Source organism: Ranitomeya variabilis, chromosome 6 (genome assembly GCF_051348905.1).
Source record: "Ranitomeya variabilis isolate aRanVar5 chromosome 6, aRanVar5.hap1, whole genome shotgun sequence".
In the NCBI taxonomy this organism is placed as follows: domain Eukaryota; kingdom Metazoa; phylum Chordata; class Amphibia; order Anura; family Dendrobatidae; genus Ranitomeya; species Ranitomeya variabilis.
Window position 1 is genome coordinate 419,043,214 of NC_135237.1, and position 14,006 is coordinate 419,057,219.

The following is a 14,006-nucleotide window of genomic DNA, read 5'->3' on the forward strand; positions in this document are numbered from 1 at the left end:
AACAAGCTGGACAAAAATACAAAACCAAAACAAATAGCAAAAAGCAAAAGGCAGACTTAGCTGATATAACTGGAACCAGGATCAGTAGACAAGAGCACAGCAGACTAGCTCTGATAACTACGTTGCCAGGCATTGAACTGAAGGTCCAGGGAGCTTATATAGCAACACCCCTAACTAACGACCCAGGTGCGGATAAAAGGAATGACAGAAAAACCAGAGTCAAAAAACTAGTAACCACTAGAGGGAGCAAAAAGCAAATTCACAACAGTACCCCCCCCTTAGTGAGGGGTCACCGAACCCTCACCACGACCACCAGGGCGATCAGGATGAGCGGCATGAAAGGCACGAACTAAATCGGCCGCATGAACATCAGAGGCGACCACCCAGGAATTATCCTCCTGACCATAGCCCTTCCACTTGACCAGGTACTGAAGCCTCCGCCTGGAGAGGCGAGAATCCAAGATCTTCTCCACCACGTACTCCAACTCGCCCTCAACCAACACCGGAGCAGGAGGCTCAGCAGAAGGAACTACAGGCACAATGTACCGCCGCAACAAGGACCTATGAAATACATTGTGAATAGCAAACGACACAGGAAGATCCAGACGAAAAGATACAGGATTAAGGATTTCCAATATCTTGTAAGGCCCAATAAAACGAGGTTTAAATTTGGGAGAGGAGACCTTCATAGGAACAAAGCGGGAAGAAAGCCACACCAAATCCCCAACGCGTAGTCGGGGACCCACACCGCGGCGGCGGTTGGCAAAGCGCTGAGCCTTCTCCTGTGACAACTTCAAGTTGTCCACCACATGATTCCAGATCTGCTGCAACCTATCCACCACAGAATCCACCCCAGGACAGTCAGAAGGCTCCACATGACCCGAAGAAAAGCGAGGATGGAAACCAGAGTTGCAGAAAAAAGGCGAAACCAAGGTGGCGGAACTAGCCCGATTATTAAGGGCAAACTCAGCCAACGGCAAGAATGTCACCCAATCGTCCTGATCAGCGGAGACAAAACACCTCAAATAAGCCTCCAAAGTCTGATTGGTTCGCTCCGTCTGTCCATTAGTCTGAGGATGGAAAGCAGACGAAAACGACAAATCAATGCCCATCCTACTACAAAAGGATCGCCAGAACCTGGAAACGAACTGGGATCCTCTGTCTGACACAATATTCTCAGGGATGCCGTGCAAACGAACCACGTTCTGGAAAAACACAGGAACCAGATCGGAAGAGGAAGGCAGCTTAGGCAAAGGAACCAAATGGACCATCTTGGAGAAGCGATCACATATCACCCAGATAACGGACATGCCCTGAGATAGCGGAAGATCAGAAATGAAATCCATGGAGATATGTGTCCAAGGTCTCTTCGGGACAGGCAAGGGCAAGAGCAAACCGCTGGCACGAGAACAGCAAGGCTTAGCTCGAGCACAAGTCCCACAGGACTGCACAAATGACCGCACATCCCTTGACAAGGAAGGCCACCAAAAGGACCTGGCCACCAGATCTCTGGTGCCAAAAATTCCCGGGTGACCTGCCAACACCGAGGAATGAACCTCGGAAATGACTCTGCTGGTCCACTTATCCGGGACAAACAGTCTGTCAGGTGGACAAGACTCAGGCCTATCAGCCTGAAATCTCTGCAACACACGTCGCAGATCCGGAGAAATAGCTGACAAGATAACTCCATCTTTAAGAATACCAACAGGATCAGCGACTCCAGGAGCATCAGGCACAAAGCTCCTAGAAAGAGCATCGGCCTTCACATTCTTTGAACCTGGTAAATACGAGACAACAAAATCAAAGCGGGAGAAAAACAATGACCAGCGGGCCTGTCTCGGATTAAGGCGTTTAGCAGACTCGAGATACATCAGATTTTTGTGATCAGTCAAGACCACCACACGATGCTTAGCACCCTCGAGCCAATGACGCCACTCCTCAAATGCCCATTTCATGGCCAACAACTCCCGATTGCCCACATCATAATTTCGCTCGGCAGGCGAAAACTTCCTAGAGAAAAAGGCACAAGGTTTCATAACAGAGCAACCAGGGCCTCTCTGCGACAAAACGGCCCCTGCCCCAATCTCCGAAGCATCCACCTCAACCTGAAAGGGAAGTGAGACGTCAGGCTGGCACAAAACAGGCGCCGAAGTAAACCGGCGTTTCAACTCCTGGAAAGCCTCCACGGCAGCAGGAGCCCAGTTAGCTACATCGGAGCCCTTCTTGGTCATATCCGTCAAAGGTTTCACAATGCTAGAAAAATTAGCGATAAAACGACGGTAGAAGTTAGCGAAGCCCAAGAACTTCTGAAGACTCTTAACTGACGAGGGCTGAGTCCAATCAAGAATAGCTCGGACCTTGACTGGGTCCATCTCCACAGCAGAAGGGGAAAAAATGAACCCCAAAAAGGGAACCTTCTGTACACCAAAGAGACACTTTGAGCCCTTGACAAACAAAGAATTTTCACGCAAAATTTTAAAGACCAACCTGACCTGCTCCACATGCGAATCCCAATTATCAGAAAAAACCAAAATATCATCCAGATAAACAATCAAAAATTTATCCAGATACTTCCGGAAATGTCATGCATAAAGGACTGAAAAACTGAAGGCGCATTGGAGAGCCCAAAAGGCATCACCAAGTACTCAAAATGACCTTCGGGCGTATTGAATGCGGTTTTCCATTCATCACCTTGCTTAATGCGCACAAGGTTGTACGCACCACGAAGGTCTATCTTGGTGAACCACTTGGCACCCTTAATCCGGGCAAACAAGTCAGACAACAGCGGTAAAGGATACTGAAATTTGACAGTGATCTTATTTAAAAGCCGATAATCAATACAAGGTCTCAAAGATCCGTCCTTTTTTGCCACAAAAAAGAATCCCGCACCAAGAGGGGAAGAAGACGGACGAATATGTCCTTTTTCCAGAGACTCCTTGATATATGAACGCATAGCGGTATGTTCAGGTACCGACAGATTAAACAGTCTTCCCTTAGGAAATTTACTGCCTGGGATCAAATCTATAGCACAGTCACAGTCCCTATGAGGAGGCAGTGCACTGGACTCAGACTCACTGAAGACATCCTGATAATCAGACAAATACTCCGGAACTTCCGAAGGCGTAGAAGAAGCAATAGACACAGGCAGGGAATCCTCATGAATACCACGACAGCCCCAACTTGAGACTGACATAGCCTTCCAGTCCAGGACTGGATTATGGGTCTGTAACCATGGCAGCCCTAAAACGACCAAATCATGCATTTTATGTAAAACCAGGAAACGTATCACCTCGCGGTGTTCAGGAGTCATGCACATGGTAACCTGAGTCCAATACTGCGGTTTATTTGCTGCCAATGGTGTAGCATCAATACCCCTAAGAGGAATAGGATTTTCTAATGGTTCAAGAGTAAATCCACAACGCTTAGCAAATGAGAGATCCATGAGACTCAGGGCAGCACCTGAATCTACAAACGCCATGACAGGATAAGATGACAGTGAGCAAATCAAAGTTACAGACAGAATAAATTTAGGTTGCAAATTACCAACGGTGACAGGACTAACAACCTTAGCTATACGTTTAGAGCATGCTGAGATAACATGTGTAGAATCACCACAGTAGTAGCACAAGCCATTCCGGCGTCTATGAATTTTCCGCTCATTTCTAGTCAGGATTCTATCACATTGCATTAAATCAGGTGTCTGTTCAGACAACACCATGAGGGAATTTGCGGTTTTTCTATCACATTGCACCGAATTAGGTGTCTGTTCAGACAACACCATGAGGGAATTTGCGGTTTTGCGCTCCCGCAACCGCCGGTCAATTTGAATAGCCAGTGCCATAGTATCATTCAGACCTGTGGGAATGGGAAAACCCACCATAACATTCTTAATGGCTTCAGAAAGGCCATTTCTAAAATTAGCGGCCAGTGCACACTCGTTCCAATGTGTCAGCACGGACCATTTCCGAAATTTTTGGCAATACACTTCAGCCTCGTCCTGCCCCTGAGACATAGACAGCAAGGCCTTTTCTGCCTGAATCTCAAGATTGGGTTCCTCATAAAGTAAACCGAGCGCCAGAAAAAACGCATCAAGATCAGCCAATGCCGGATCTCCTGGCGCCAGCGAAAAAGCCCAATCCTGAGGGTCGCCCCGTAAGAACGAAATAACAATTTTTACTTGCTGAGCAGAATCTCCTGATGAACAGGGTCTCAGGGACAAAAACAATTTACAATTATTCACGAAATTCCTAAACTTAAACCTGTCTCCGGAAAACAGTTCAGGAATCGGTATTTTAGGTTCTGACCTAGGATTTCTGATAACATAGTCTTGTATGCCCTGCACACGAGTAGCCAGCTGGTCCACACTTGTAATCAAGGTCTGGACATTCATGTCTGCAGCAAGCATAGCCACTCTGAGGTAAAGGGGAAGGAGAAAAAAAAAAAAACTCAGAATCTTCTTTCTTATAATCCCTCTTCTGCAATGCATTAAACATTTAATAAAGGCCTGGCAAACTGTTATGACCCCAATGGCGAGGGTCTCAGAGGAACGTGGAAGTCTGCAGAATACAAAAATCCAGCTCATAGGGCAGTGGTAACTGGGTTGACCATATATCTACTCCTAACGCCAACACTAGAAGTAGCCGGGGATCATTCCTACGTTGATTCTAGATGACACGCGCCAGCCGGAGAATCTAGCTACCCCTAGTAGAGGAAAACAAAGACCTTTCTTGCCTCCAGAGAAGGGGACCCCAAAGCTGGATAGAAGCCCCCCACAAATAATGACGGTGAGGTAAGAGGAAATGACAAACACAGAAATGAACCAGGTTTAGCACAGAGAGGCCCGCTTACTGATAGCAGAATAAAGAAAGGTAACTTATATGGTCAACAAAAACCCTATCAAAATCCACACTGGAAATTCAAGAACCCCCGAACCGTCTAACGGTCCGGGGGGAGAACACCAGCCCCCTAGAGCTTCCAGCAAAGGTCAGGATATAGATTTGGAACAAGCTGGACAAAAATACAAAACCAAAACAAATAGCAAAAAGCAAAAGGCAGACTTAGCTGATATAACTGGAACCAGGATCAGTAGACAAGAGCACAGCAGACTAGCTCTGATAACTACGTTGCCAGGCATTGAACTGAAGGTCCAGGGAGCTTATATAGCAACACCCCTAACTAACGACCCAGGTGCGGATAAAAGGAATGACAGAAAAACCAGAGTCAAAAAACTAGTAACCACTAGAGGGAGCAAAAAGCAAATTCACAACAGCTGGCGTGTACAGGCGAACGTCGGATATGTGAGCAAAGTGCACGCACTTTGAGGAGCAGGTCGGAGAACCCAGGATAAGTTTTCAATAAGCACTGCACCACCAGGTTTAAGGTGTGAGCCAGGCAAGGAATGTGTTTCAGTTGGGAAAGGGAGATGGCAGCCATGAAATTCCTTCCGTTATCACTCACTACCTTGCCTGCCTCAAGATCTACTGTGCCCAGCCACGACTGCGTTTCTTGTTGCAAGAACTCGGATAAAACTTCCGCGGTGTGTCTGTTGTCGCCCAAACACTTCATAGCCAATACAGCCTGCTGACGCTTGGCAGTAGCTGGCCCATAATGGGACAACTGGTGTGCAACAGTGTCATCTGCCGATGGAGTGGTTGGAGACTGCGTTCTGTGGAAGAGCTGTAGCTTCTGCAGGAGGACGAGGAGGAGGAGGAGGAGGGGGTGCGAACGCCTACAGCCAACTGTTTCCTAGACCGTGGGCTAGGCACAACTGTCCCTAAATTGATGTCGCCTGTGGACCCTGCATCCACCACATTCACCCAGTGTGCCGTGATGGACACATAACGTCCCTGGCCATGCCTACTGGTCCATGCATCTGTAGTCAGGTGCACCTTTGTACTCACAGATTGCCTGAGTGCATGGACGATGCGCTGTTTAACATGCTGGTGCAGGGCTGGGATGGCTTTTCTGGAAAAAAAGTGTCGACTGGGTAGCTCGTATCGTGGTTCAGCGTACTCCATCAGGGCTTTGAAAGCTTCGCTTTCAACTAACCGGTAGGGCATCATCTCTAACGAGATTAGTCTAGCTATGTGGGCGTTAAAACCCTGTGTACGCGGATGCGAGGATAAGTACTTCCTTTTTCTAACCAGAGTCTCATGTAGGGTGAGCTGGACTGGAGAGCTGGAGATCGTGGAACTTTCGGGTGTGCCGGTGTACATGGCAGACTGAGAGACGGTTGGAGACGGTATTGTTTCCGCCGGTGCCCTAGATGCAATATTTCCTCCTACAAAACTGGTGGTTCCCTGACCCTGACTGCTTTTGGCTGGCAAAGAAACCTGCACAGATACTGCCGGTGGTGCGGAAAATGGTGGCCTTACAGTGACGGAAGGGATGTTGCGTTGCTGACTAGCTTCATTGGCCGAGGGTGCTACAACCTTAAGGGACGTTTGGTAGTTAGTCCAGGCTTGAAAATGCATGGTGGTTAAGTGTCTATGCATGCAACTAGTATTTAGACTTTTCAGATTCTGACCTCTGCTTAAGCTAGTTGAACATTTTTGACAGATGACTTTGCGCTGATCAGTTGGATGTTGTTTAAAAAAATGCCAGACTGCACTCTTCCTAGACTCGGATCCCTTTTCAGGGATTGCAGACTGAGCTTTAACCGGATGGCCACGCTGTCCTCCAACAGGTTTTGGCTTTGACACGCGTTTTGGGCCAGATACGGGCCCGGCAGATGGAACCTGTTGCGATGTTGATGCCTGCTGCGGCCCCTCCTCCACCTCCGCTTCTGAACTACTGCCGCCTGCACCCTGTTCCCCCAATGGCTGCCAATCGGGGTCAATAACTGGGTCATCTATTACCTCCTCTTCGAGCTCGTGTGCAACTTCGTCTGTGTCACTGTGTCGGTCGGTGGTATAGCGTTCGTGGCGGGGCAACATAGTCTCATCAGGGTCTGATTGTGGATCTGTACCCTGAGAGGGCAATGTGGTGGTCTGAGTCAAAGGAGCAGCATAGTACTCTGGCTGTGGCTGTGCATCAGTGCACTCCATGTCAGAATATACTTGTAATGGGCATGGCCTGTTAAATGTTTCACTTTCTAAGCCAGGGACGGTATGTGTAAAGAGCTCCATGGAGTGACCCGTTGTGTCGCCTGCTGCATCCTTCTCTCTTGTTGTAGTTTTTGCTGAGGAGGACAAGGAAGCGACTTGTCCCTGACCGTGAACATCCACAAGCGACGCGCTGCTTTTACATTTACCAGTTTCGGAAGAGGAGGCAAAAGAGCTAGAGGCTGAGTCTGCAATGTAAGCCAAAACTTGCTGTTGCTGCTCCGCCTTTAAAAGCGGTTTTCCTACTCCCAGAAAAGAGAGCGTTCGAGGCCTTGTGTAGCCTGACGACGAAACTGGCTCCACAGCTCCAGACTTAGGTGGAATATTTTTATCCCCACGACCACCTGATGCTCCACTACCACTACCATCATTACCAGCTGACAATGAACGCCCACGACGACCTCTTGCACCAGACTTCCTCATTGTTTTAAAATCTTAACCAAAGTAACTTTATTTGTTGCTGTCAAACAACTTACACGGTGAGCTATAACTTCAGTATGATTTCAATATCCCTTAACAGGTTGGTGAGACCACAAGGAAAATCAGGCACAATGTTACACACTCTGTTTTCTGTGGCACAAAATCACAGAGATGACACACACGCAGGACTGTCACTCAAGCACTAATGTCAATATTAATCTCCCACCTAATTTATTTTTTTTTTTTTCTCAGGGAGACTTTAGAAACCAAATAATATTAAAAAAACCAAAAAAATAAATAGGCTTTCTATGGCCCACTGAATGAGAGGGAGAGAGGTGGCACACCCAGGAGTCAAGACTGGCACACAAGCTGAAAGGGCAATATTACTCTCCCACTGTTTTTTTATGTATTTTTTGTTTTTTAAGGGAGACTTTAGAAACCCAATAATATTTAAAAAAAAAATAAATAGGCTTTCTATGGCCCACTGAATGAGAGGGAGAGAGGTGGCACACCCAGGAGTCAAGACTGGCACACAAGCTGAAAGGGCAATATTACTCTCCCACTGTTTTTTTATGTATTTTTTGTTTTTTAAGGGAGACTTTAGAAACCCAATAATATTTAAAAAAAAAAATAAATAGGCTTTCTATGGCCCACTGAATGAGAGGGAGAGAGGTGGCACACCCAGGAGTCAAGACTGGCACACAAGCTGAAAGGGCAATATTACTCTCCCACTGTTTTTTAATGTATTTTTTGTTTTTTAAGGGAGACTTTAGAAACCCAATAATATTTAAAAAAAAAAATAAATAGGCTTTCTATGGCCCACTGAATGAGAGGGAGAGAGGTGGCACACCCAGGAATCAAGACTGGCACACAAGCTGAAAGGGCAATATTACTCTCCCACTGTTTTTTTAGGTTTTTTTTTTTTTTCAGGGAGACTTTAGAAACCAAATAATATAAAAAAAAAAAAAAAAAAAAAATAGCCTTTCTATGGCCCACTGAATGAGAGAGAGATGTGGCACACCCAGGAGTCAAGACTGGCACACAAGCTGAAAGGGCAATATTACTCTCCCACTGTTTTTTTATGTATTTTTTGTTTTTTAAGGGAAACTTTAGAAACCCAATAATATTTAAAAAAAAAATAAATAGGCTTTCTATGGCCCACTGAATGAGAGGGAGAGAGGTGGCACACCCAGGAGTCAAGACTGGCACACAAGCTGAAAGGGCAATATTACTCTCCCACTGTTTTTTTATGTATTTTTTGTTTTTTAAGGGAGACTTTAGAAACCCAATAATATTTTTTTAAAAAAATAAATAGGCTTTCTATGGCCCACTGAATGAGAGGGAGAGAGGTGGCACACCCAGGAGTCAAGACTGGCACACAAGCTGAAAGGGCAATATTACTCTCCCACTGTTTTTTTAGGTTTTTTTTTTTTTTTCAGGGAGACTTTAGAAACCAAATAATATTAAAAAAACCAAAAAAAAAAAATAGCCTTTCTATGGCCCACTGAATGAGAGAGAGAGGTGGCACACCCAGGAGTCAAGACTGGCACACAAGCTGAAAGGGCAATATTACTCTCCCACTGTTTTTTTATGTATTTTTTGTTTTTTAAGGGAGACTTTAGAAACCCAATAATATTTAAAAAAATAAATAAATAGGCTTTCTATGGCCCACTGAATGAGAGGGAGAGAGGTGGCACACCCAGGAGTCAAGACTGGCACACAAGCTGAAAGGGCAATATTACTCTCCCACTGTTTTTTTATGTATTTTTTGTTTTTTAAGGGAGACTTTAGAAACCCAATAATATTTAAAAAAAAAAATAAATAGGCTTTCTATGGCCCACTGAATGAGAGGGAGAGAGGTGGCACACCCAGGAGTCAAGACTGGCACACAAGCTGAAAGGGCAATATTACTCTCCCACTGTTTTTTTATGTATTTTTTGTTTTTTAAGGGAGACTTTAGAAACCCAATAATATTTAAAAAAAAAAATAAATAGGCTTTCTATGGCCCACTGAATGAGAGGGAGAGAGGTGGCACACCCAGGAGTCAAGACTGGCACACAAGCTGAAAGGGCAATATTACTCTCCCACTGTTTTTTTATGTATTTTTTGTTTTTTAAGGGAGACTTTAGAAACCCAATAATATTTAAAAAAAAAATAAATAGGCTTTCTATGGCCCACTGAATGAGAGGGAGAGAGGTGGCACACCCAGGAGTCAAGACTGGCACACAAGCTGAAAGGGCAATATTACTCTCCCACTGTTTTTTATGTTTTTTTTTTTTTCAGGGAGACTTTAGAAACCAAATAATATTAAAAAAAACAAAAAAAAAAATAGCCTTTCTATGGCCCACTGAATGAGAGAGAGAGGTGGCACACCCAGGAGTCAAGACTGGCACACAAGCTGAAAGGGCAATATTACTCTCCCACTGTTTTTTTATGTATTTTTTGTTTTTTAAGGGAGACTTTAGAAACCCAATAATATTTAAAAAAATAAATAAATAGGCTTTCTATGGCCCACTGAATGAGAGGGAGAGAGGTGGCACACCCAGGAGTCAAGACTGGCACACAAGCTGAAAGGGCAATATTACTCTCCCACTGTTTTTTTATGTTTTTTTTTTTTTTTTTCAGGGAGACTTTAGAAACCAAATAATAAGAAAAAAAATAAATAAATAAATAGGCTTTCTATAGCCCACTGAATGAGAGATAGCACACACAGCAGTGGCACACAAGCCCTGACTGAGGCCAATATTTTTCTCCCACTGATTGATGTAGTGTTTTTGTGTTGAGGTAGATTTTAGAACACAAATCAAGGAAAAAAAAAATGCTTTCTATGGCCCACTGAATGAGAGAGAGGTGGCACACCCAGGAGTCAAGACTGGCACACAAGCTGAAAGGGCAATATTACTCTCCCACTGTTTTTTTATGTATTTTTTGTTTTTTAAGGGAGACTTTAGAAACCCAATAATATTTAAAAAAAAAAATAAATAGGCTTTCTATGGCCCACTGAATGAGAGGGAGAGAGGTGGCACACCCAGGAGTCAAGACTGGCACACAAGCTGAAAGGGCAATATTACTCTCCCACTGTTTTTTTATGTATTTTTTGTTTTTTAAGGGAGACTTTAGAAACCCAATAATATTTAAAAAAATAAATAAATAGGCTTTCTATGGCCCACTGAATGAGAGGGAGAGAGGTGGCACACCCAGGAGTCAAGACTGGCACACAAGCTGAAAGGGCAATATTACTCTCCCACTGTTTTTTTATGTATTTTTTGTTTTTTAAGGGAGACTTTAGAAACCCAATAATATTTAAAAAAAAAAATAAATAGGCTTTCTATGGCCCACTGAATGAGAGGGAGAGAGGTGGCACACCCAGGAGTCAAGACTGGCACACAAGCTGAAAGGGCAATATTACTCTCCCACTGTTTTTTTAGGTTTTTTTTTTTTTTTCAGGGAGACTTTAGAAACCAAATAATATTAAAAAAAAAAAAAAAATAGGCTTTCTATAGCCCACTGAATGAGAGATAGCACACACAGCAGTGGCACACAAGCCCTGACTGAGGCCAATATTTTTCTCCCACTGATTGATGTAGTGTTTTTGTGTTGAGGTAGAATTTAGAACACAAATCACGGAAAAAATAAATAGGCTTTCTATGGCCCACTCAGTGAGAGATGGCACACACAGGGATGGCACTGTAGCAGAAATGCCAATCTTAATCTCCCACAAAAAAAACAAAAAAAAAACAGGGACTGTCCTACAATTACTATCTCCCTGCAGTAATCTAAGCCAGGTATGGCAGGCAGCAATAGGAGTGGACTGATGCACAAATTAAATAAAAAGTGTGGACAAACAAAAAAGATAGCTGTGCAGAAAGGAAGGAACAAGAGGATATGTGCTTTGAAAAAAGCAGTTGGTTTCCACAGTGGCGTACACACAGCAATACAGCTATCACGGAGCCTTCTAGGGCAGCCCAATGAGCTACAGCGCTGAGGGGAAAAAAAAAAAAAAATAGCTTCCACAGTCCCTGCACACCGAAGGTGGTGTTGGACAGTGGAAATCGCTGCAGCACAAGCGGTTTGGTGGTTAGTGGACCCTGCCTAACGCTCTCCCTGCTTCTGACGAAGCGGCAGCAACCTGTCCCTAAGCTCAGATCAGCAGCAGTAAGATGGCGGTCGGCGGGAACGCCCCTTTATAGCCCCTGTGACGCCGCAGACAGCAAGCCAATCACTGCAATGCCCTTCTCTAAGATGGTGGGGACCAGGATCTATGTCATCACGCTGCCCACACTCTGCGTTCACCTTCATTGGCTGAGAAATGGCGCTTTTCACGTCATTGAAACGCGACTTTGGCGCGAAAGTCGCGTACCGCATGGCCGACAAGCACAGGGGTCGGATCGGGTTTCATGAGACGCCGACTTAGCCAAAAGTCGGCGACTTTTGAAAATGATCGACCCGTTTCGCTCAACCCTAATTATCAGTATTGATTAAATCTGAGGCTAATGCTTATGCTTAGAAACCGGAGTTGTATTTTAGTAATGATACCTTCTAAAACTGTTGACTTTTTCATGGTATTTCTCTATAAACAGATTGCAGGCACAGCAAAATGAAATTACCCCATTTCCCATTCTGGTGACCGCTATGGTTGTCAGTGCTGGCTTGCTGTGAGCGCCACCCAGTGGTCGGTGCTCATAGCAAGTGAGCAATTCTGCTATATGGAGGCGATCTGAACATCGCCTCTATGTAGCAGGGCCGCTCGGGTTGTGCAGGTTTTAGTTTCCTATGGAGACTACTGAAGCATGCCAAAAGCTAAAAAAAATGTTATTAAAAAAATAAAAAAAAATAAAAGTTCAAATTACCCCCTTTCACCCCATTCAAAATAAAACAAAAATAAAATCAAACATGCACATATTTGTTATCGCCACTTTCAGAATCGCCCGATCTATAAAACAAAGGATTAAAATTGGCAGCTTGGCCAGCAAAAAATAAGCCCTCACCTGACCTGAGATAATATAAAATGGAGACGCTACAGATATTGGAAAATGGCGCAATTTTTTTTAACAAAGTTTGAAATTTTTTTTCACCACTTAGATAAAAATGAACCTAGACATGATTAGTGTCTATGAACTTGTAATGGCCTGCAGAATCATAATGGCATGTCAGTTTTAGCATTTAGTGAAATTAGTAAAAAAAAAAACAAATAAAAAAACAATTGTGGGATTGCACTTTTTTTTTGCAATTTCACCGCAATTGGAATTTTTTTCCATTTTCTAGTACACAACATGGTAAAACCAATGATATTTTCCAAAAGTAAAACTCGTCCTGCAAAAAACAAGCTTTCACATGGTCATATTGACAGAAAAATAAAAAAGTTATGGCTCTAGGAAGAGGGGAGTGAAAAACGAAAAATCAAAACTGAAAAAAGCTCTGGGGGTTAATATGGAAATGTCCCTTTAAGCAGTCATTATGTATAGCATATCAATGATATGCAAAGTTAATGCATTTGTATAACATTATGTATAATGTAATAACAGTCAAACTTGGCTGGGCTGATGAATAGCCACAGGCCATACACCCTTGAGACAACTGTAAATGTCCATCATTCTTTCCTGGGAGATCCTTCAGGTACTTTCTGTACAGTCACAGATAGAATAATGCTTTATTCATACTGTCATCTATCTCCTTTAAAATGAAACTACCCTCCTCAGCCATCTACATGTGAATGCAGGTCACAGAGTTGAATAACATGATACCTTGATATTTGCAATCTGATGTCTTATTCCAAAGAAATCCACATATTTCTTATATGCAAATGAGCTGTTAAGATCTTTAGCTCGGACAGATTTGCATGAGAGTCTGCCTCCAGAGATTATTTTAAATGGAAGACTGTTGGCAGCACCGATTCTGGCTTTAAATTTAAATTGTGCCTCCTCCCTTTGTGCAATATAATATGCAGAGAAAAAACACAAATTCTACCTTTTCTTGTGCGGAGAGTTTATTTACGATGTTCATTGTATGATAACATTGATTCTCCAGATCAGTATGAGTATGGCTGTAACAAGCTTGTACTTATTTTTTTAATTAGGCAGTGTTTGCCAAAATTGTAATATTAATAACAAAGAAAAACGTTTTAGTGATGGTTGATCCGAGTGCTGGATTCTGTCTAGATGTGTTCCTTTGATCCTGATTTATATATGCAGCGCCCCAGAGTCCTGGTCGTTGCAGTACTGTGGCTCCGCCACTAAGGGGAGCTATGGTACGTCTGATGGCACTGAAGGAGTTCATCTGATCAGGTATCACAGACACCAATACATTTCACAGTCGGGCCTCCGGGGGGAGCTAAGGGTTCTATTCACTAGGCCACTCCCCACCATAGTGGGTAAACTGGGGGTCAGGCAGGAAGTTAGATCAGAAAGTTGACTGGGTTGGAACCAGGCAACACCTTGTGGCAGAGGGTGTTGTGGGGGAAGATACAGTAGGATCTCTGTCAGG